The sequence below is a fragment of the Eulemur rufifrons genome, chromosome 27 (genome assembly GCF_041146395.1).
Source record: "Eulemur rufifrons isolate Redbay chromosome 27, OSU_ERuf_1, whole genome shotgun sequence".
Classification (NCBI taxonomy): Eukaryota; Metazoa; Chordata; class Mammalia; order Primates; family Lemuridae; genus Eulemur; species Eulemur rufifrons.
In genome coordinates, this window is record NC_091009.1 from 21,566,964 (window position 1) to 21,590,569 (window position 23,606).

At 36.0% G+C, this 23,606-nt stretch overlaps 1 protein-coding gene across 1 annotated transcript in view; it reads right to left on the reverse strand.

Annotated features, from left to right (window-relative positions):
* Nucleotides 1-23,606, reverse strand: part of KCNK2 (potassium two pore domain channel subfamily K member 2) — a 157,107-nt gene that overhangs the window by 112,030 nt on the left and 21,471 nt on the right. The window lies entirely within an intron of this gene.

A 23,606-nucleotide genomic window follows, 5' to 3' on the forward strand; every position in this document is an offset into this window, starting at 1 on the left:
TCCATAAAACCTTCCTAGACACACTCCATGTGCCTCTTGCCACTCTGGTGACGTTTTACCTGTGACCTTTACCAGCTGTTAATTTTGGTTTTCTTTTAAAAATATTGTGAAAGGGGAATTTTTCTAGTGGCTCAGTTTCTCTGTTTCTTTGCATTCTTTCTCTATGTCCATTTGACACTTTTTTTTTTTTTTTTAATTTGAGACAGAGTCTCACTCTGTCGCCCCAGGTAGAGTGTAGTGAGTGCAATGGTGTCATCATAGCTCACTGCAACCTCAAACTCCTAGGCTCAAGGGTTCCTCCTGCCTCAGCCTCCCAGAGAGCTAGGATTACAGGCGTGAGCCACCATGCCCAGCCTCCATTTGATATCTTATCCCTCAAGTTCTAAGGCATCCCAGGACTCTCAGTTAAGACACTGCATTAAAGAAAAGAAGGCTCATATATCATGTGTTATATATATCTCTTCTATTCTCTTCCCAATCAAAAGTGACCTATTCTGTGTGCTATTCTTCCAAAGAATTCTGGGTGAGAGAAAACTAACATGACGTGTTTATTGATGATGCTTGCTTCTTTCAGACAACATAGGTGCATTTAAAAGAGGCCATCTTTACAGAATTTAATGGCATTATTATTATTAACACAGTTACTCTCTGAAGGAGAAGGGGAAAGTAGCTGTCCCATACTCATGATAACTGGAGTAGAAAATCCAAAATGCAAGCATGGGTGGAGATGGGGACAGGGACAGGTTGAACAAGACAGACCTGTTACCTCGTCATTTGCTCCAGGATTACTACAGCAGTCTCCGAGTTGGTGGCCCTTTCTCTGCCATATCTATTTCTAATCTTTTCTTCTTGCTGTGGTCAGACTGCTGCTCTGACAATAGCCCAACCCTGCCTTCCCACGCCTGCCCTTCAGAATAAAATTAAAGCTACTGGACAGAAATAGAAGACTCTTCAACTGCAAGTTTCTTCAGCTTCATATTCTACCTTCCTACCACAATAGGCTAGTTCCCAGCCTTATTATTACTTCCTATTCCTCCAGACAGGCCAAGTTCTCCCATGCTTCATTCCTTTAGCATAAATTCTTGCTCCACGATCCAAATCCACTGGCTAACGTCCACTCAACCTTCAGAGTTCTTTCCAAGATGGACCAACACCTTCCCTTTCATTTCTGTTCCCACAGGAACCTTTCTAGACTCCTCCTTCTTGATTCCAGTTCATTCTTTTTTCATTCTTGTCACATTCTATGGTGTGTACTCATTTGTTTTCTGGTGTGTTCATCCCCCTTTAAAATCAAGGTCCATATTTTTCAATTCTTGTATCCCAAAATTTCTGACCAACATCCCACACTGAGTTGGTGTTGTAATAAATATTTGAAGAGTGAATGAGTGAGTGTGGAATCAGCAAAAATTGTTTAAAAAATACCAAAAGATTTTAAAAGCAGGTCTTGGATTTAAACAAGACTTCTGTGATCTTATTTGCACAATTGCCTAATTACCTCTTAATAGTGATGAAATAAACTTCAGCCCATCCTACACCTAATTATCATGAATACCAGTTTAATGGTTTTATTATCTATTTCAGGTTTAGATAGAGTTCCTGCTTCTATGTTCGGCCTGCCTTCACTATAGAGTCGCCCTTTTTGAACCTGATACCATGTTCATTTTCCCAGTGTGTTCGCCTACATGTAAATACTCGATGTTGTAGAATGGCTAAGGTACTGGCCATATAATTCAACAAGCCTGGCTCAGGAGCTGACCCCATGCCTTGTTCATATCTAAAATGGTTTAAACTGATCCAAAGCAGCACATTAAAAAAAAAAACTGTAGCTGTTCAAACCAATACCGACTGTCTTTGTTTGCTGCCAGGCACTCATCTCTTCTCTTCAAATTAAAGCCCAGACTCTTATCTGTGTCTTTGGTTCCCAGCATAATGTTTTTATTCCCTGAGAGCAATTTTTGGCCTTTTGAACAGGCTTAGACAATTAACTCTGCCAGAGACCTGTGTAGTATTTAATGAAAGCCATGCATTGGCTAGAACATAAAGGGAGAGTGTTACCACTATAATCCTAATATTGTGTTGAAGATTGTTAGCATCTATTATTATATTGTAAAATTACTTCAAACTGTTTTATATTTATTAATCAATTTTAGAGTTTAAAGTCAGTGTTTAATGCATCTATAATTCCAAGATGATTGCCTTTTAAAAATAAAACAAATGAAATCCACTAATAATTCCTTCTTTACCCCACCTACCCTTAGACTATTTTCTAAATAATTTGCTCCATAAGAAACTGCCTGGGCCATGGTATCTCAGGCTTACCCTTAATAGTTAAAACTAATTACAAGGACAACCATTTTTTATTAAAGAAAAATAATGCTTCTGGAATACTTTTTAAAGAAATTCACTTCTCTTTTAAATGCATTTAGTTATCCAAACTCATTCTTAAAATATTTTTATATGAAGGCCCCAAGAGTTAGTGCTAGTTGAATTGATTAACTTTTAATCCACAAGACTATTTGCATATTTGACAGAATAGTGTAAACTTTTTTTACAAGCTGCATGAATGAATTTTCAATCACAAAATCCCACACCAATAAAGCAATTAAAATACATGTTCTATGTTTGGGGATTTTTTCTTTTAACTTTTAGACATATAAACATGTGATAGTCTTATTTCTGAACCCCCCCCCCCCAAAAAAGCTCCCCAAATAAAAAGCTTTTAGCAGAGACATTGAAACTCAATTTGGAAAAATGAGCTATATAAATACTGGAAAAATATCATCTCACATTTATAACTAATTTCAAAATTTAAAGGATTCTAAATCTTATTCTTTTTACATAGAAGCTGAAAGCAGATGCTTGAAAACATTTTGAGAATAAGCAAAGGCCACATTGTTTAAAGTTATACTAGGTGGTAGTGATAAAACCATTAATATTGTACTTTCATTCTTATATAAGCTAGTTAACATGTTATCATTTATTGACTGATTGAGTAATTTACATAAAATTTGACATATAAACAAAATTATTTCTAACAGAAAAAATGTTCTAATAAGTTTATGTCCATCATTAGAGCTATGCTGAAAAAATTATATATATGCATTGTTGTATATTATATACACATTAAAAAATATTTTCAAGGTATATATTTCTATTAATATATAGTGTGTGGTCCAAGTTTTTCTAATATTCATGTCTTCTGTAATCAGAAAAGTTATTTAGAAATTTTAAAAATATATGGTCTTCTATAATAGTAGTACACATATTCTTAAATGTAATATTTAGCTTAAATAGTTACATGTGTTCCTAAACTTATTCTTTCATATTTTTATGAAAATAGTGATGAACTTACGAAATCAGATTCTGTGCTAATATTAATAGTCTCATATTTTCTAGAGAAGGTAATTTGTATTGAGTGAACTCCCAAGGCATCAGAATAAGAAATGAGTTTCAGTTCAACATCGTGGAATAGCTTACGAAAGTAACTCATGCTACTTTCAGATATGTAGATAAATATAGATTCACGTAACAGTTTTGTCTAAAACTACTCAGATCTTCCTCAAAGATCTTGCCTCCTATATGGCATGGTAAAATTTTTTAAAAAGCAATTGGATCCAATTAGATTTTAAAAAGCATTTAAGTGAGTAATTTATACCAGGCACCTAGGGGTTACCCAGTTCCTTTAGGAATATTTGCACTGGCCTTCAGACTTTTCTCTTCTCTTGCTGATGCTTTCAAAGATGGTGTCTAGGGTATGGGGAAATGTTTGCATCATCTCTTGGCAGTGGGAGGAAGGAGGCAACTCGTCCTGCTACTCCTTTGTTGTGCATTAGCAATGCCTCTGACATATTATCAGCCTGATCCCTCCTGGAGCATCCTGCTAGCCTCAGCTCTGGACCCTCTGGGTTGGTACAGCTAGAGTCTCTTTTTCTCTGTTTAGTTGTTGCCCAGCTCCTGCCTGCTCACTCAGCGTCCTCTTGGCTCTTACTGGCCGCCACTGCAGACTCTCTGCCAAGTCTATGGGCCCCAGGGCAGAGCTGCTGTCTGCTCTCACCTCAGAACCCGAGCCACAGGGAAACTGAAGCAGGATTCCTCCTGCAGTGTGGACACTCCATATGCCTGACCATGCTGTGTGCCCTGTTGACTGTGTTGGAGACTTCATGCCCGCCCCTCTACGTTGCCCAGGTGAGCAGAGCCAGAGAACATCTTTCCTGGGTGTTTCCCAGGCTTGCATAAAACACACCTCCGCAGTTCTGCAGTTCAGACCAACAGGGAGAAGAGGATGTGTTTCTGGCTTTCTACCTCCCATATCTTTCTTTTTATCTTTCTTTTCCAGATCTAGGGCTACATTAAATGGAATTTCCTTTTACTTCCGCTTCTTGTCTATCACAGATTGCCCATAACTAAAATTTTGTGATCCAGTTTGGCCAGACCCGGCATTTTGAACTATTAAATGGGAGCTCTAAAAATTTAGAAAATCCTTTGTCTTTCAACAGTCTCTCTGCCTTTTAAAGCCATTTATTTGCTGCAAGGTCCTGTTTTAAAAGTCGTCATATAAATAATATGTTTTTCTTTCCCTAACATTCCTAATCCTAACTTCACCCCAAGGCAGATGGATGCCTCAAACTGACTTGGGAGAACTGTTTATACATTGAAAGTTTAAAAAAAAAAAAAAAGATTATTTTTTTCTCTAAATAGTATTTCATGTTATTTTTATTACCATTGACTTAGCAAATTTTACTCATTATTAATTTACCAAATTAGGGAAGCGTTGGAAGGCTTTCAGAGTTATTGGCTTGAACGGAATGCTGATTTCCTATAAAGAATTTCAAATATTGGCAAGGATTCTGTATTCAGAGGCTGAATCATTAATTCAACAGCATTCATCAAAATATTTATTGGGTTCATATTATATTCTGGATACATCTCTTGGCACTGGAGAAAATTATTGTGAACAAGATGAGCAAAGCTTGCGTTTTCCTGGAGCTAAAATTCTAGGGACAGGGAGACAGACAGACATACATATATATGCCCACATGCACAAAGCAGAAAAGCCAGAAGTAAGAAGAGCCCATGTAAAGAAACGAACTAGTGTACTGTGATCCAAAAGATTGGATGACTTTTACATAGAGTGATGATCTAAAGCCCCTCAGGGAGTGACTTTTAAGCTAAAATCAGAAAGACATGACAGAATCCAGCTATGAAGATAAGAAAGAAAAGAAACAGCCATTCGAAAGGCCCTGAAGGGGAAAAAACAAACCTCAAGGCAAGTTCAAGAAATGTGGAGAAAACCATCTTCAGTTTGGCTCGAGGGTAGACTGTGAGGAAAAAAGTAGAATAAAATCGGAAAGGTCCAGGGGCGATGATGTAGGGCTTTGTAAACAAGAAAAAAGGGTTTAGATTTTACACAGGGCACAAAGGGAAGCCATTAGAGAGGTTAAATGTTGGGGGAGGGAGGGATGATTTTATCTTTGGAGAAAGACTGAAGGCGGCAAAAACAGAAGCAAAAGTCATTATAGAAATCTTTGTGGTAGTGTGATAGCAGGAGAAACAGAAAGCAGGTGAATTTAGTGCGTGTTTTGGAGGTAAAATTATCAGGTGGGTGAGGGTAAGAGGAATCGAGAATAATTTCTTTGCTTTTGGCATTCTTTCCAAAGATTAATACAGAGCAGGATAAGCATAGATCCATCTCCAGTCTGGTTAACTAATGGTCCTGGATTCTGTCCTCAATCAAGTTTCAGCTCCTGCTACCAATAGACTCAAGTGTACGATGCAATTCTGTCTCTCCTAAAAGGAAAAGGAGAAGGGGGCAGATGTCACAAACACAAGTGAGTACCTCTGCCACCCAGTGAAGAGGTAAATGGCAAATCCGTACCAGTGGACGGGCATGGCCATGGGAATGAGAGACAGATGGTGTCCTCTGGGGAGGGCTGGGGGCAAAACTTCAATGAAGTCCACCTGGCATTCAAAACCAAATCTCTCTTCCATGTCTGCCTTTTCCATTTTCGTTCCTCATATTCTACTTCCCTACTCCCTGGGCTGCTTCTCTATCTCTCTATTTTTCTTACTTCTGAAATCCTTTTCATTTTGCCCTTCATCATCATCATCATCATCATCATCATATCATCAGCATCACCCACCTCCATTGCCACTATTGAGTACTAAACCGGCACACATTTATTGTCTGAATTATTTCTCCCAGCCTCCTTGTAAGGAAGATACGATGAACCCTCTTGATAGGCACTTTGGGTTTGGCGAGACGTAGTAGGTCGCCCGAGGTTACCAGGCCAGGAAGGAGCAGAGCCAAGATGCGCAGGCAGGTCTGTCTGATGCTGAGCTGTGTCCTCACCCTGCCCTGCCCAGCTCTGTGGCTCCCCTCTCCTTTCCCGGCACTCCCTGCCCTTTCTGTCCTTACCCTCCCTGCCCTCTCTCTCTCTCTGTCTTCTCTTCCTCTTGTTTTCCCCAGGCCGTTCCTACTTCCCTCCTCCACTGTATTCAGACTATTCCTGCTCAGTTCTTCTCCTCTATCTTGCCATCACTAATCTGAAACCTGGTGTCACTGCAAATGGAAAATAGAAGCCATAGACTATTAGAGCTGAAAGCACTTCAGTGGCAGAGCCAAGACATAAAAGCAGGTCACAGTAGCTTCCACTCCACAAGATCCCTGCTCCTCACATACAAGTACAGACTGAGGCAGAAACTACGTTTCTCGTTGTCACCATGTGGGTCCTGCCTTGGCTCCCTCGCCCAGAGCCCTGCTGTTTGCAGAAACCACTCCTGTGGCCCTGACCTCCGGGTCAGTCCCTCTGCACTTGTGGAACTTTTGTCACATGCCCAAACAGGGTTATAAGCACTTAAAAGCTTGTTTTGCATCTCCCGATCTTACCCACCAGGTATCATTCAAAATAAAAATAACACTGAGCCAAAAAAGGAAGAGAAAGTTAAAAAAATATATATGAGTATCCTAAAATACTTCTATACTCAAATATGCATATCTCAACTTCATTCCAAAAAATATTTGTACCTCTAGTTTTCTATTGCCCCAAGTACAGGCTTAATCTGAGTACTGTGTAATTGAACTACGTAATAAATATGGCTGGAAAATGGCTGGGGGCAGGTTGAGGAAATGAGCCGCAGTATGTCCATCTAAAAAGGAGCCACGCAGTAAAGTAATACACATCCGTGGTCCTCACTCTGAGTTAGACAGGTATGGAGCGGTTTACGTGTAGTCCGTACAACAAACATTTTCGATGATTACTGATATTATTCCTATTCTACTTATAAGGCAGTTAAGTCTCTGGGATAATAAACAAATTTCCAGGGGTTGATCCCAGTTCTCTTGTCTCTGTAGCCTGAGTGAGCTTTTCCCCCTTGCACATCCTGCCTTAAAAACAGTGTGGACATGTTATTTTTTTTGTTTTTACAAATGTTTTATATATTAAAACATTTAGAGGCTGGGCACAGTGGCTCATGTCTGTAATCCCAGCATTTTGGGAGGCCGAGATGGGAGGATTGCTTGAGGCCAGGAGTTCGAGGCTGCAGTGAACTATGATTGCACCACTGCACTCCAGTCTGGGTGACAGAGCAAGACCCTGTCTCTAAAATTTATAATAATAGTAAAAAATAAAACACATTTAGATAACTATGGCATTATTGTCTTAACTTGTTTCTCTTTTTCTAAACAAACTTTCAGAAAGTCGTCATGTTAGAACTTCATCATCAGTACTTTTGCTAACACTAATAATAAATATCATGGCTATAAAACAAGCTATTCTAGATGCCCTTATGCCCCTAGCTTTCCACATTTTTTAGTATCTTTATAAGCCACTTCTCACAGGTCATACGACACATTTAAAAAAATGAAAACACAGAGGAATTTATCTTCGAGGTGGCCTTAGGCTTTAAATGTATGCTTTAGGATTTGCAACCCATAAGCCATTGTACTAATACACACAAGAGAAATCTCCAGTCATTTGCTGTGCCACCAGTATGACCACTGAATTTAGATTCCCATGTTAATTGGTTGTAGCCACTTCTCAAGTGGTTCAATGGCAGATAGCAAGTATTCACACTCTAGGTGCAATGAACATTTCTACCAGATACAGAAATCCAGCCAGGAGGTAATGACTGGAGAGTGGAAGGAAAGTGTGGAAAGAGAGAGGCTAGAAAGCCATTGTTCCTTATTCAAGTGGGGAAAAGTGAAACCCAAAAGAATATAGAAAACTGTAAAGGACATCCTCGGGCCTATTTTACTTCCTCATAATGAAACAAATGCTCTTCAACCAGCAACTGGATGAGCAGGTGTCTTTCCTCTGCTACCCACTTGAGCTGAGAATATACCCAAAACTACAGAAGCAGCTCTTCGGGGATGCCTTATTGTATCTTGTTTAAAACCAATGAGCAGTTCAATATTCCTTTGTTAGTTCTTGTTTACAGCTTATTTTATATTCATGAAAAACTGATATGTGTTGTTCTCTCTCTAAAAATGGGAACACATTCTGAGCATGTGGTGAGGATTTCTAATCGCAGACAGTGATTGGGAAACATAAGACGCTTGTGTGAAGGTGGGAAAAACACACCCAAACACGGATAAATCTTAAGTCCTGCTTTACTGAGTATGCAAGAGTCTTGGTAACACACTTTAACAGACAACGTGCCATAGATACTTTTATAATGATGTGAACTAATTATTCAACATCAATACTTTCAGAATTTGCATGTATTTTAGATTGAATGATAAATTATGATATTCATATAATGTGATTAAATAAGCAGTTCATCTGATCCAATTACCAGGGCATTTTCATTCTATGTTCATTATTCAAATTAATGATCTAACACTTGAATTGTGTGCTCAACATTCAAATAAGTGATTTGATGATATGGTTTCATGAACATTCACAGCATTTGGTAAAGACAAGTGGAAACAAACCTTGTAGAAAGAATACATCAGAAAAAAAATTCAAAAAACAACTCACACATGCACAGAGCGTATTTTTTCTGAACAAGCCTTGATTGGTTTGTGTGGAAAAAAGCCAAAAACATTTCTCTTATAACTCAAAAAATGTCCTCAGTCAGGTAATATTTTCCTTGTCTCCATATATTTTTATGGTTTGTATTATCACTTGCTATTTATAGAAAGACACACTAGGTACCTCGACATAGAACTTGAAGAATTTTCCTGTCCCCAGCAAATCAGAACAGTGGTGGGTGTACAATGCAGCCTATAGGAGAATCGACCATTTCAAAGATGCGTTTGGTACGTGTCTGCGGAAGGTAAGTTACACTGAACAGAATATAGCACATTTTATATTCATGTGATGAATTATGTGTTCCTCGTGCAGGGATGCTGCCGAAAACAAAGCAGCCTTTGAAAAAACTCTCAGCAGTTTTTCAAATTAGCCTGGGGGCTTCGGCAGTCTCAGCTAACATTTAAAAGGAACTGTGTGTATGTAACCCTTTCTGAATTTCGGGAGAACTCAAAATTTCATTCGACAATTTCCTAACTATCCAATTCCTTTCTACCAAGGAACGTGACATTGACAACTCTGAATTAAGCGGAATCTCAGCAACCATAGATTTCTTTAATCATGCACTTAATACCGAAATAGCAAAGCTCAAAAAATATAGTTGCAGCTCAAAAATTACAGACTTTGTATCATATGGTGTCTATGCTACCATGTATTTAAAGGTAGATTAAATTTTTGATTAAATGAGAAAAGACAGCTTTGAAAAGTCTGGATACACTACATCAAAGCACAACAGCCAGAAATTGTACTTAGTTCAAATATATCTATCTGACATTTTTATTCTACCTTTATAAGCTAGAAACACCACTCAAAAGAGAGAAAACATTCATTTATTTTTCTATTTTCCGTTTCCTACAATTTCCTGGCTACAATTGCGATTTGAGTTCAAACAGAAATATCACTTTTTCAGGTGAATTCACTGTTCAAGAAAACTTCTGATACCTTGACATTTAACATCCTCCACAATCTGATTTTATTTACCCTGTCTACCTTATCTCTCATCACCTACTTGTTTGTTCATTCGTTCAGTTCATTCACTGCTTACTCAACAAATTTCCCCATCTCTCACCCCAGGTCCTAGTCCACACCAGGGCCTCAAACATTTGTCAGCTAATTAATTGATTTCTGATAGATCTCAACCCACCACCCAGAATACCTAGGAAAGATATATGAGTTACTGTCACTATTATCCCAGGAGAATTTCCAGGAGACGGGTAGCATTCTCTTGCCTGAGAGTTTGGTTTTCCATGTTTCTCCATGGATTTGTTCAACTTGCCTCCATTCATAGGTGAAAGCCTCAAGCTCATTGTTAAATGGATAAACCCAGAAATACAAACACCAAAAAACCCTGCAGGTGAAATCATGAGAAGCTTACATCCCTCTGAGCTTGGAGTAAACAAGTCACCCAGTGCTCATCTCTGAAATCTAACCATCCAACTTTAACAAAGCTACTGTTTACAGAACAGAAAAAACAGAGGAATCTAGAATTATGGCAAAGAGTCAAGAGAAATACCTACAATTACCCTCATCTATCGTATTCTACCCGATAGTCCTGATACATAACTGTTCCTCATATTTAATTTTTCTACAAGTTGAATCCAGGCAATATTTTCCTGTTATCATGCTGAAATTTCCCATTTGACTCTGAGAAGGAGCCGTATTTTTAATGATTTTTCAATCTTTTCCAGGCTCCATCTAAGAAGTTTTGAAATCAAGTTTGATTTCATCATCTTAGAGAATTTTTAGAAAATCACTATAGAGATATTTCTAACTCTGGAAACAAGTGGTATATATGTTATTATTTCATTTTCAGAGATATTAATTTCTCTTTTTGCAACAAGTTTAACAGTGACCTACATTCTGTTCAAACCTCAATACCTCCTTGGATGAAAAGCTTGCAGCAAGAAAGCAAAGCCAATGCTCAAACTTATATCACATGGTAAAGTCAAGAAATACATTGTTTGATATAAAATTTGTTTTACCATTACCTTAATGTTTAAGTCATGTTATTTATGTATTTCTAAATTTTATATAAGAGTAGGATATAAAATTTTATTTATATCAAGCAATACAGATTTTAAAAGGCCGAGCAAACTGATATGAGCCTAAGATCTGGTAATAATCCAACAAAACCTACATCTGTTTGTTCTAAACAACAGCCTTCTCCCAACTATGCTATACATAGTTATTTGACTGTGAGTTTCAAAGTTGAAAGCACAAGTAACAGAATAAATATTTTATAACAGAAGATGAAGTCTCCCCAAGTTCCTTATTCTTATATACTAAGATCAAATTTGCCCTTAGTCAAATATAGCACCCAACCCCCAACCATATCTACAACACATGGAAAATATTAAACTGACAGAGCATTGAAAATTAAAATTCATAAATATATATATACACATACATATATTTCTTCCTTTGAGGATTTTTCCTAGATACATACTTTTTTATGCCAGGGGCCATCTCTATAAAACGTAGAGCTGTTGTATTTCTCAAATCATATTTTCCAAATCAAAACCATTTGGTAACAGAAAGTTCTATTCACCCCAAAGGACAATTCCATTAGGTCTATTTTTCTGGCAATGACCTAGAATTTACAAGTCTGAGTATAGCTTAAGATCTAAATATTTGTAAATCACTCCTGTATCATAAACAATTCTTGCTATACCAGATTTTCCATGACTCCTTTAACCATTAATATGTAATCTATCCCACAGAAAGCTGTAGAATTCCACTTGTTACATTCTGAATGTATTTTTATAATACAATGCGTGTCTGTGCTTTGCTGGTGGTGAATACTTCAACAGAAGAATTACTACAAATAGACTGTACCAATATTAGCATCAAGGGATGTATTCATAAAAACACACATCCGCACTTTTACAGAGGTCACACATTTGTTAGCATGGCAAAACCAGGGGAAATAAAATGGAAAATTTTATTTATAGGTGAGAACCCAGAAAAAGCTATTTATAACACATAGACCACCTTGAATAACTATTCAAGGGCATTATTTTGTTTGAAAAAATTATTCAAAGCCAAACCATAGATATATTGAAGAAGAGGGCTTTCAGATAATAATTCAAGGACAGAACTTTCAGATGCTATCTATCAAATTGGACAAAGATTATATGCATAATTTGAATTATTTTATATATATTTAGGTATAACCCAAGATATACATAATCATTAAAAATCCTTATCTCAAGTATTATTCACAAGGTCATCTTTTGATGAATAGCAACACACAAGATTACAGTTCTCTTTGAATTTTAGTTTGCAAAGGAAAATTGTCACATTCAGAAAAGAGATTAGATCCCCACACAGCTCACACAGGGACATAATTAAAGGCACAAAGACCCAGATAAATTATTCCCCCAGGCCAGTATTGGGTTTCATATTGGACCAACAAGGGTTATTTTACTGATAAAAGTAGTTACTACCTCATAGGTTGGCTGATCCCAAATTTGTCTTTAACTCTGTTCATCTCTTAAGAAATTCTTACCAGATTCACCATCAAACACACACACACACACACACACACACACACACACTCTTAACCCCAAGTATCTAATTATAAACAAACAATATTGCCAATCAGGATTCCTAATTACGGAACAAATTTTATGTGTTTCCGTCAAATGGTATCCATTTGTAGTCCTACTCTTTCAGGATTCCACTTTTTACTTCATGGTTATGATAATAGGTGATAATTGGTTAATTCATTAATTAAAGCAATTAATGGGTTACTTTTCCAAACAACCATAACATCTAATATTCAACCTAATAGGTAATATCTACCTTTAAAGTAAATATTATTCTTATAATATTATCCCCATTTATTAACTGAGAAAATTGAGAGACTCAGAGAACTGATATTCAAACCCAGATCTCCTGACTAAAAAATCATGCATACTTTCAACTACATCATCCTTTCCAAAGGGTATTTTAGGATCTTATTTTAGGATATTACTAGGCGTTTTGTTCAAATAAACCAGGGGGAAATTCTGGATTAAATGATGATTAACATATTTCTTTACCATAGGAATTCCCAGATCTAATGTGTTTTACAAAGCACTACGAGGAGGATAATGTTTACACCATTTCCAAAATTTATTAATATGTGCTGCCCTTTCTCCCCTCTCAGACCATCACATAGAACTACTATTTTCCTGCACACACATGAGGAAAAACTGCATTAAAACATCTTGTTCTTTTCCATATTCATTCATTTATTGTACTCAAAGAGCCTGTACATTTTATAAACTTTGTGTCCTTCAACTCAGCAAAATTTTCTCCTATTATTTCTCATTTTCTTCAATTATTCTTATTTGTTATCTTTGTCTTATCCTCCTATCATCTATATCTTTTGGAAATTCCTATTTACATCTACTTTTCTCTCATCTCACTCATCATATTAATAGTTTTTGACATCATCTATAGATTTCTTCCATTGGCATTGGTCATCCATGTGGCTGACTCAATTTTGGGCGAATATCTAACTTTCTGTTTACTACTCCGATATTTTTTTATTTTTTTACTACGATAAACTATACATATCATTTATGATTTTAACCAATTATAATTATACAGTCCTGTGGCATTAAATACATTCGCATTGTTGTGCAACCATCTACCACCATCCCTCTATAGAACTTTTTGATCTTCAGCAACTAGAACTCCATATCCATTAAATATTAATACTAACTCCCTGTTCCTCCCTCCTCCAAGTCTATGACAACCACCATTCTACTTTCTGTTTCTAAGAATTTGACTTCTCTAAGTACCTTGTATAAATGTACTCGTAACAGTATTTGTTGTTTTGTGAATGGCTTATTTCATTTAGCATAATAGCCTCATGATTCATCCATGTTGTAGCATATGTTAGAATCTTTCCTTTTTAAGACTGAATAATATTTCCATTGTAGATACGTATCACATTTCATTGAACATCCATCTGCTGACGGATATTTGGGTTATTTTACCTTTTGGCTATTGTGACTAATGCTGCTATGAACAGGGGTGTACAAATACCTGTTTGAGTCCCTGCTTTCAATTTTTTTGGGCTATATTCCCAGAAGCAGAATTGCTGGATCATATGGTAATTCTGTGTTTAATTTTTGGAAGCACTGCCATGCTGTTTTCCACAGCAGCTACGACATTTTACATTTCCACCAGCAATGCACAAGCATTCCAATTTCCCCACATCTTTTCTATCACTTGTTATTTTCTGCTTTTTACCCCTAATAGCCATCCTTTCACACTAGGTGTGAAGTACATGAGTTTTAAGGAGTGATCTAAATACTGATTGCTAGACCTGTGAGAGTACATACTGGTTTATCACATGATTATGGGCACCTATGAGAGTAGGTGATACATAGTGGATATGTAGGAAACATTTGTCATACGGTATAGGAAGAGATAAGACTAGATTCGAGGAGAGAGCCTAGAATGGGAGGATAAGTTTGTATTTTGCCCTCTGGGTAAAGTGGGAGCCACTGTGAATTTAGAAAAAGTAAATGAGGTAAAAAAAAAAAAATAGGTATTTAGGAAAATTTTTCTGGAGGTGAGTTCATTAGGAAGTGGCAAGACAAGTCATGATTTCGTGAGAGAAAAAAGTAGATTAACTCAACCTATGAGGGTTTATATAGTAAGAGGCAGACTCTGATAACAGAGAGGGAGAAGTAGAAGGTAGGACTCCTAAGTTTAGCATCTTGGGTAACTGTCAAGCAACGGTGCCAGTGACAGAAATTTTAAAATGTGAATTTAAAAATAGTGTGTTTGTACTTTCTACTCTCCTGCTCTTATTCTTAGGCAAATTAGCTCAATATTCCCTTTGCCCATTTATTTTACTGCTGCTGATGCTCTCTCCCAAGGTTATATTTTGGACCAGGAATATGTTCTTCCACAAATCATCAGGCCCTTTTGACTCCATCACTGACCCGTGTTAGAAAAGCCTACTTCCTCCATGAACCTCATCAAGTTTATTTTCCTACCCACTGTTTTCTAATTCAAGGTTTCCAATGAAAACAACCTCTCTGGGAAAGCCACACCCACAAATGCAACTAGATGATTTGTTTGGTACCTGTTCCCTTGATCTTATGTCCTATCTGTGTCTCTGTGCATAAATATTATCTGTGAAAATGTGAATTCCTGCAGAGAAAAGAGCATTTGTTTTAGCTCTAGGACAAAATGATGTTTAACAAACTGTACCCCTTAATTACACACCTTAGACTATAACTTGTAAACTCCTTGACTCATCTGAAAATCTTCAATGGTGGGAATGATGTCTTAATTCTGTGAATCGCCGTAGGCATATATAAATTAAGAAATTCAACACTTGTTTAAAGGACAATTATCTGAGTTTAAAACCCAACATTTCTGGCAAAATAATACCAAAATCTGACTACATATGATGTTCTTGAGTGTCCACAATTAATGGTAGACACAAGACAATGTGAATTCCAGAAAATTTCCAAATCTGATTTTAGGAAAAAGAAAAGTTGGACTTTCCTATCACCTTGGATCAGAATTACTTATGAAAAACAAAACATAAACACTCAATTTTTTAATCTCATTTCATACCACTGAGCACTTCTTACCCGCTAACTACCGGTTAGCACATCCTATGAGCCAGGCATTCTGCTAAGCACTTTATGTGATCTATTATATCTAATTTCTATTACAATTGCAGGAAGTGGCTTTTATTATCTTCAGTTTACAGATAAGAATGCTGAGGCTTAGTGAGGAAAAGTGAGACATACTCAAAATAAATTGCTAAGAAGTGGACAAACCATTTACTTAAGGTCCAAACATACAACAAAAACGAAAAGTGGAATGAAGCATAGTCTTGTAATTGAGTATCTGGTTCTCCACACATGGAGTGCCCATGCTGGACCTATAATGGTTTTCCATGTGCCAGTTAGAAACGAGCCGATAGATGAGAAGCAGAGGAGTGAAACACGAGAATGCAAAAGTTTAAAAGGAAGTCAAGCCCTCTGAGGTTCCATACTGTGACCTGCAGTTCTTGTTCAGACCTTCTTTGCCTGACTGGTGCTGAGTCTGGAAGCAACTAAAGAGCAGTCCACACAGAAGACGGTCCCTTCCCATTTGCAGAGTACAGATGTTGTACAATCTGCAGTTTTGTGTCAAATGCTTTATTTGATCCTCAAACAGCCTTTAGAATTTTCCCTATCTGGTGTGTATTATCACCACCTCATGTAATGCTGGTGGGCACTGAAAGATGATAGCTGCTGAGTCCCAGTTAGAGATCAGAAAACTGGTTTGCCCAAGACCTGATAGCTAGCAGGTAGCCACACCATCTAAACCCACAAAGCAACTCCTAGTACTCCATGCCAGTTTGCACAGGTAGTCTTCGCTTCTAGTGACAGCAACCTGCCTACTTCGTGAGCAGATACGTCCATTAAGTGAGTGGGTCTCTTTGTCTATATCAAGCCCCAGGACCCCCATTAGCCATATAGTTGTGTAAATTGAGGCTCTGAAGGATTAACTATTAATATCTCTCCTAAAATCACTGAGTTACTTAGAAGCAGAGCCACATCTGGTCTGAGTCATAATGAGCAATGTCTTTAACGTCAAACCCGCCTAGGTTTAGATTCCATCTTGCCATTGAACTAGAAGTGTGACCTTGGGCAAGTTTTGTAACCTCTCTAATCATCTTTTTTGTCATCTTTAAAATGGGAATAATAATAATTCTTTCCTTATAGGCTTATTTTTAAGAATTAAATATAATAGCACATGTTATATAGTACTATGGGCCTTGCAACAAGCCTCTGAGGTTGATAAATTATTAATTTCTTATTAGATAAGGGCATAAGACAGAGATATGTTAAATAATTTGCCTAACATCCCATAACAAACACTAATTATGGAATTCAGACCCAATCCCAGACTGCCTGGCTCAAAAGTCTGTGACCACTACATTATTGTAATGTAATGTAAACTACTTAGCACAGAAACTGAAATATATTAAACCCTCAATCCATAGCTCCTTCTATTATACCATTCTTATCCTTCCCCATTTCTAAAAACACCTAAAGAATGGCATTCCATAATATTCTGCAATGTGGCATGCCCAGATTTCTCAGCCCATAATAAATTGCAATTCACTGAAGAAAATCAACTCCTCTGGAGGCCAATAAAATAACAATAAAAAAAAGCCTTCATTCATCTCTCCTCTGTCCGAAGCACCCATCTCTCAGGATGTGCAGAGCAGATGAATTCTTCAGAGGGTAAATAAAAAAATATTAGAAAGGAAATTGCTTGTAATGGCAAAGATCCAAGTAGTGAACTAGCCACAGTCTAAAAGATAAAAAGAACTTGTAGAAAAGGAACTTAAGAAGAAAAAATTTTTAAAAGTCCATTAAATAGACTTGTGTTTGGTTTCTGATGATAATTTTTTAAATATTCTGAAGCCATAAGTATTCCCTATTCTGCCTCCTCTCCAGATTAAATTTTGTGATTCTCTTTGTATTTAAATTGAGTTCCTCTATCCATTTACAAAATAGTTTACCTTCAAATTACTTCTTGCCAATATCTTATACTATATTATTTGAAAATGGCTCATTTCTAGCTTGGAAGATAATGGAAATGTAACCATGGATGTGCTTTACTGGAAAACTGGAAAAAAGAATCTCCCAAGTGGAGATACTAAGGACATTATTATATAACTCAGTGACTTCCATAATAAATGGCTGATCAAGATTAATTTTGCTTTTAAGTGAGAAGTTTTATGAACAGATGGAACTGCCCTACCTTGCTGGAAGAACTACAGTGTAAGTTATGGGTTAGCTCATTAAAAGAAGAGTATATTCAGGTAGAGTCAATGCAATTTTTAGGTCAATGCAATTGACAAAGATTGAAGACCAATCAGAGCACACAATGACACTCTTGTTAGCTTTACCATCTGGGAAAAATGCACACAAATGGCTTCAAATTTGATTTCACATTCTTATAGATATTCTTAAAACAAAGTAACTAATTACAAACTGATTTGTGTTTTGTTTTCCTTAAGGTACAAATAGTAGGCATCTTTTCTTCAATATTATCTGCCCAACCTAATTTCTATCCTAACTGAAATCTTAATTCTCTTCCTTTGATAGCATAATGGCTGCCATGGCAACAACAAAAGATGTGAGAATATTCTCTGCTGCAGGTGAAAATGATCATAACATATTGATAAACCATCTTAAGATTTCATTTTTATGTAAACGACCTTATAACAAAGAGAGAAGAGAAATATAAGCAAAAAAAGTGGCATTCGAAAAGCAGAAGTGCTTAGAATAAAATATTTTTCAGTGGTTTCAGTGATGTTTCAAGGAGGGTCAAACTGAGAGAGAATTTTAGATAACCATGCCTCTTGATTAGTCACTATAAATAAAGAATGTTTCTTTAAAATTTATGAAAGAACAAAGGAAAAGGGTTTCTCGTTCTAGCAGTGAAATCAATTGATTTTGTTTTTGTGTTCCTTTGCAAATCAATTGGGAACATATTAATGAAATGCATGGAGATTAAAAATAAGAAGTGATTCCAGAGCTTGTCAGCAATACTACAAATATTGCATGAATCTTTAGATAGAACTTTCTAGACAATGCTCACAAACTTAAATTTTAAAGGTTTGGACCTTGAAATGGAAAGGGCTATCACCTGAACCCACCCCATCTCCATTAACTCTCAACTCTTACTGCAGTCATCAAACTCCGGAAAGCCCAATAGCTGTTGGAACCAGCAGGCAAGATAAGCCTAGAGGATATGAATACGAGTTGTGAACCTCCTCCACATGGGATCTGACTAAAGCTCCAAGGGCAACATTGACAAGCCTTAGGGCAAGGAACAGAATGAGGAGGATCCTAGAGAAGGCTTGACTTTGGAGAGCCTTAAACCCCTGGAGCTGGTCCATGAGTCTATAATGTCCCTGATGAGATGCAGGATCTCTAGTCTCTAAGGAATTGAAGAAGAGATAAACAGGTGGACTGAATTTTCTCCACCCCACCCCACCTCCAAGATTATTAGCTTCTATAAGGAGCTAGAAGGTTCTTCTTTGTGTCTTGGAAGAGGACTGACAACCTACTTTGCTGAACACATACAGCTATCTTCCACCACCATGAGTATGTCTCAAGAAAAAGAGAGAAAACACAGATGACCATTATCAGGAAGGAATAAAAGAGATCACTAAAGATTCTGTAAGTCTTAAAAAGATAATATGGGCATATTTTAAAAAGAGTAATGCAAATAAATTTGATAACAGATAAAATTGACAGATTCCTTGAATAATACAAATTATCAAAACTGACAGAAAAAATAGATGATCTTAATATTAATTATATTAATATCTTTATTATATTAATATTAATTATCAATGTTAAATTGAATTCATAATTTAAAAACTTCCCACAAAGAAAAGTCTAAGCTCAGGTAACTTCATTGGTGAATTCTATCAAACATTTAAATAAGGAATAATATATACAACTCTTTCAGAAAATGGTGGAGAAGGGAATACTTTTTAATGCATCTTATGAGGTGGATATATCCCTATCTCAAAACCTGGCAATGACATTACAAACCAATATCCCTCATGAACTTAGACCTAGAAATCCTTAACAAAATATTAATAACACCAACCCAGAATTACACAATAAGGTCAATCCATCACAATCAATCAGAGTTTATCTCAGAAGCATAAGATTGGCTCAACATTTGAAAATCAGAATAACTCACCACATTAAAATAATAAAGGATAAAATAAAAATCATATGATTATTGCAGTAGATATAGAAAAATCATCCCACAAAATTCTACACTCATTCATGATTAAAAAGAAAAAGCTTTCAGCAATTTTCTGAACCTGATAAAAGTTGGCTACAAAAAGAAAACAAACAGGAAACACCAAAACTCTATGGCTAATAGCATATTTGATGATGAAACTTTGAACATTGAATGTTTTGCCCTTAAGATCAGAAGTTACATAAGGCTATCCATTCGTACCACTTCAATATTGAACTGGAGTCCTAGCAAGTATAATAAGGCAAGAAAAAAAAATAAAAAGCACTAAGAATGAAAAGGAAGAAATAAAACACATCTCTACTCACAGATGGCATCCATTCAGTAAATACTAAGGCATCTACAAAGCAAATATTAGAATAAATAAGTGAATTTATCAAGGTTGAAGGATACAAGATCAAAACATAAAATCAGTTAAATTCTATATATTGGCAACAAACAATTGGAAAATGAAATTAAAGAAACAATACCATATACAATTACACTAAAAAGTATGAAATACTGAGGGAAAAATTTAATAAAATAGTTTCAAAGTCCGTACATTGAATACTATAAAACATTGTTGATAGACATTAAGGAAGACTTAAATAAATGGAGAGTAATAGTATGTTCAAAGACTAGAATATTCAATCCTGTTAATATAGACATTTTCCCCAAATTGATCTATAAAATTAAGAAAATTCAATTCAAAATCTAAACAGGAATTTTAAAGAAATTACCAGCTGGTCCTAAAATTTCTTTGAAAATACACAATATATAAAATAGCTAAAATAATGTTGAAAAAGAAGAAAAAAGTTGGAGGACTTACACTAATGTTTTAAAACTTTCTATAAAGCAATTGTTATTAAGACAGGGTGACATTGATGCAAAGATAGAAAAATTGTTCAATGGAACAGAATACATAGTCCAGATATAGACTTACACATACACAGCTGACCGGTTTTCAGCAAAGGCACCAAAGCATTTCAATGGTGAAAAGGAATGTCTTTTCAACAAATGGTGCTGGAATAACTAGATATTCATATGAAAAACAAATGAATCATGATGCTTATCTCATTGGTAATACACAAAAATCAATTTGAAGTAGATTACAGACTTAAAAGTAAAAGCTAAAATTATAAATTTTCTAGAAAAAGGCATAGGAGAGTGTCTTCATAAACTTGAAGCAGGCAAAGATTTCTTGCATATTTCACAGAGAGCACTAACCATAAAAAATTAAAAATTGGAATTCATGAAAATAAGCACCTTCTGCTTATCAAAAGACATTGTTAAAAAAATGAATAGACAGGCAGTGAACTAGGAAAAAATATTTGCTATGCATGTATCTGACAAAGGACAAGTGTCCAGAATATATAAAGAACTCTTGAAAACCAATCAAAACCCACAATACCAAATGCTCACGAAGATGCAGAGCAATAGAAACTCTCCTTCACTGCTGCTAGGAATGCTAAATGTCCAGCCAGGTTACAAAATAATTTCATATTTTCTTATAAAGTTAAACACGTACTTAACCATAGAAACCAGCGATTCCACTTCTAAGTATTTACACAAGTGAACTGAAAACATAAACTCATGAAAAAAACCTTCACACCAATATTTATAGCAGCTATCTTCATTATCATCAAAAATTGGCAACAACCAAGATGTCAATCAACAGGTGAATGGATAAACAAACTATGGTGCATCTATACAATGGATACTACCTAGGTGATTCATGCAACGACATGGGTGAATCTTAAGTCCATTTTGCTAGATGAAAGAAGCCAGATCAAAAGACTACCTATGTAAGATTTCAATCATATGACATTATGGAAAAGGTAGAATCATAGGAAGGGGAGATAGATGAGTGGATTCTAGAAATTGGGAAAAGAAGTTGATGACAAAGGAACTACATAGAGGAATTTGTAGGGTGATGGAACAATTCTGCATGGCACTAGGGTGGTAGATTCCCATTTACCTGTACAATACAAAAAGTAAACTCCACTGTATGCAAATTTTTAAAAATCAACCAAGATGTCAGGGATTGACAAGATGGTATGCAGACTATCACAAATGAGTCTAACTGTATTGCAAATGTATGACATAACATCACTGAAAGGGGTGTGGGAAAAAGTTGTTGACTTAACTTTAGAAAATTGTGTCTATACTGAATACCGTAAGTACAAAGACACAATTATTTTTACACACATACTGACTCTAGTTGGTGAATTTGTTTCTTACTAGTCAGCAGTTCCGAAACTATATATATACTAGAAGTGAACACATAAGTACATAAATTGTACTTGATAATGGAAGATAATGGAAGCCAGGTTTCTCACTGTCAGAGAAAAATATTACAAATAAGCAATGGGTAGGGGGAATTAGAGTGAACTTTGTGATGGTAGATTAGGATAATCGATACAAACAGGAATGCATGTACATTTTAAAACATTTCAGATAGGTAGATATAGAAATATATGTATATGCATGGATTAGTACACATCCATGCATTTCCTTTCTCTGTCCACAAGGGCCAAAAGCAGGGACATCCCAATAGCAATGATCATACTCAACATCCAGATCTTGCTTTCTAATATCTTTGTCCAATAAAAAAAAACTAGATCTCCATGGAGAAATGGCTGAATCTGAGTCAGGAAAATAAACGGTTATCACAGAGCATCTTACAGTGCCAAAAATTAAGAAAGTACAAGAAGGAGGAGGTGAAGAAGGAGGAGGAGGAGAAATCAACAGGAATAAAAGAAGAAAGAGAAGAAAAAGAATGTGCATGTCCAAACGACATGGGAGTCAATCTTGAAAGAACTCCCAATGGCCAAAGCTGGGACAATTTAAGCAAAAATACTGATAATAACAATAATACTAGTGGATTAGAAACCAAAGAAAATAAATATCCATCAGTCCATACAGATGTAAATAAATGATTAAATCAATGCCTAAATGGGAGAGGAGGAACAAATATTTCTTACAGAAAGTTTCAAATAATATATGTAGATATTCCCCCTTCCAGGAGGTGATGCTTAATTCCCCACCTCAGTGTGAGGGGGACTTAGTGAATCAATTCTGAAAAATAGCATATGGAAAAGGAAAACGGTGACTTAACAGTGGAGAAATCTGACAGGCCAACCAACTTAACCAGGTTATCAAGGTTAACATCACCAGTGATAAGTCATGTTGAGACCACGTGTGATCAGGTAACGAAGTGATAACTTCATTTGGTAATATTCTTCTAAAAATCCATGACCCTAGTCTAATCATGAGCAAATATCAGACGAACTTAAACTCAGCAACATCCTCCATTATACCTGAACAGCAGTAATCTTCAAAACTATCCAGGTCACGAAAAATAAAAAACAATTGAGAAATGATGACAAGATCACAGGAGACCAAGATAAAAATGACAAGTAAATACAACGTGGTGTCCTGGATTTGATCCTGGAAAAGAAAAAGGACAGTAGGCAACATCGAATGAAATCTGAATGAAGTCTAAATGTTGATAATAATGTATCAATATAGGTTCATCAATTCTGATGAAAATTGCAGAATAACTGATGAAATCTGAATAAAGCCTGTAGTTTACTTAATAGTATTGGACCAATGTTAAATTTTTTAGGTTTGACAAATATAGCATGGTTACGTAAGATGTTAACATCAAGTGAAGGGTATGAGCTAAAGGAGAACTCTCTGTACTTTTGTATAAATCCAAAATTATTCCAAAATAAGGTTTAAAAAGATAAAAAAGACAAATAACTCCCCTCCCCCAAATTGGCAGAAGACCCA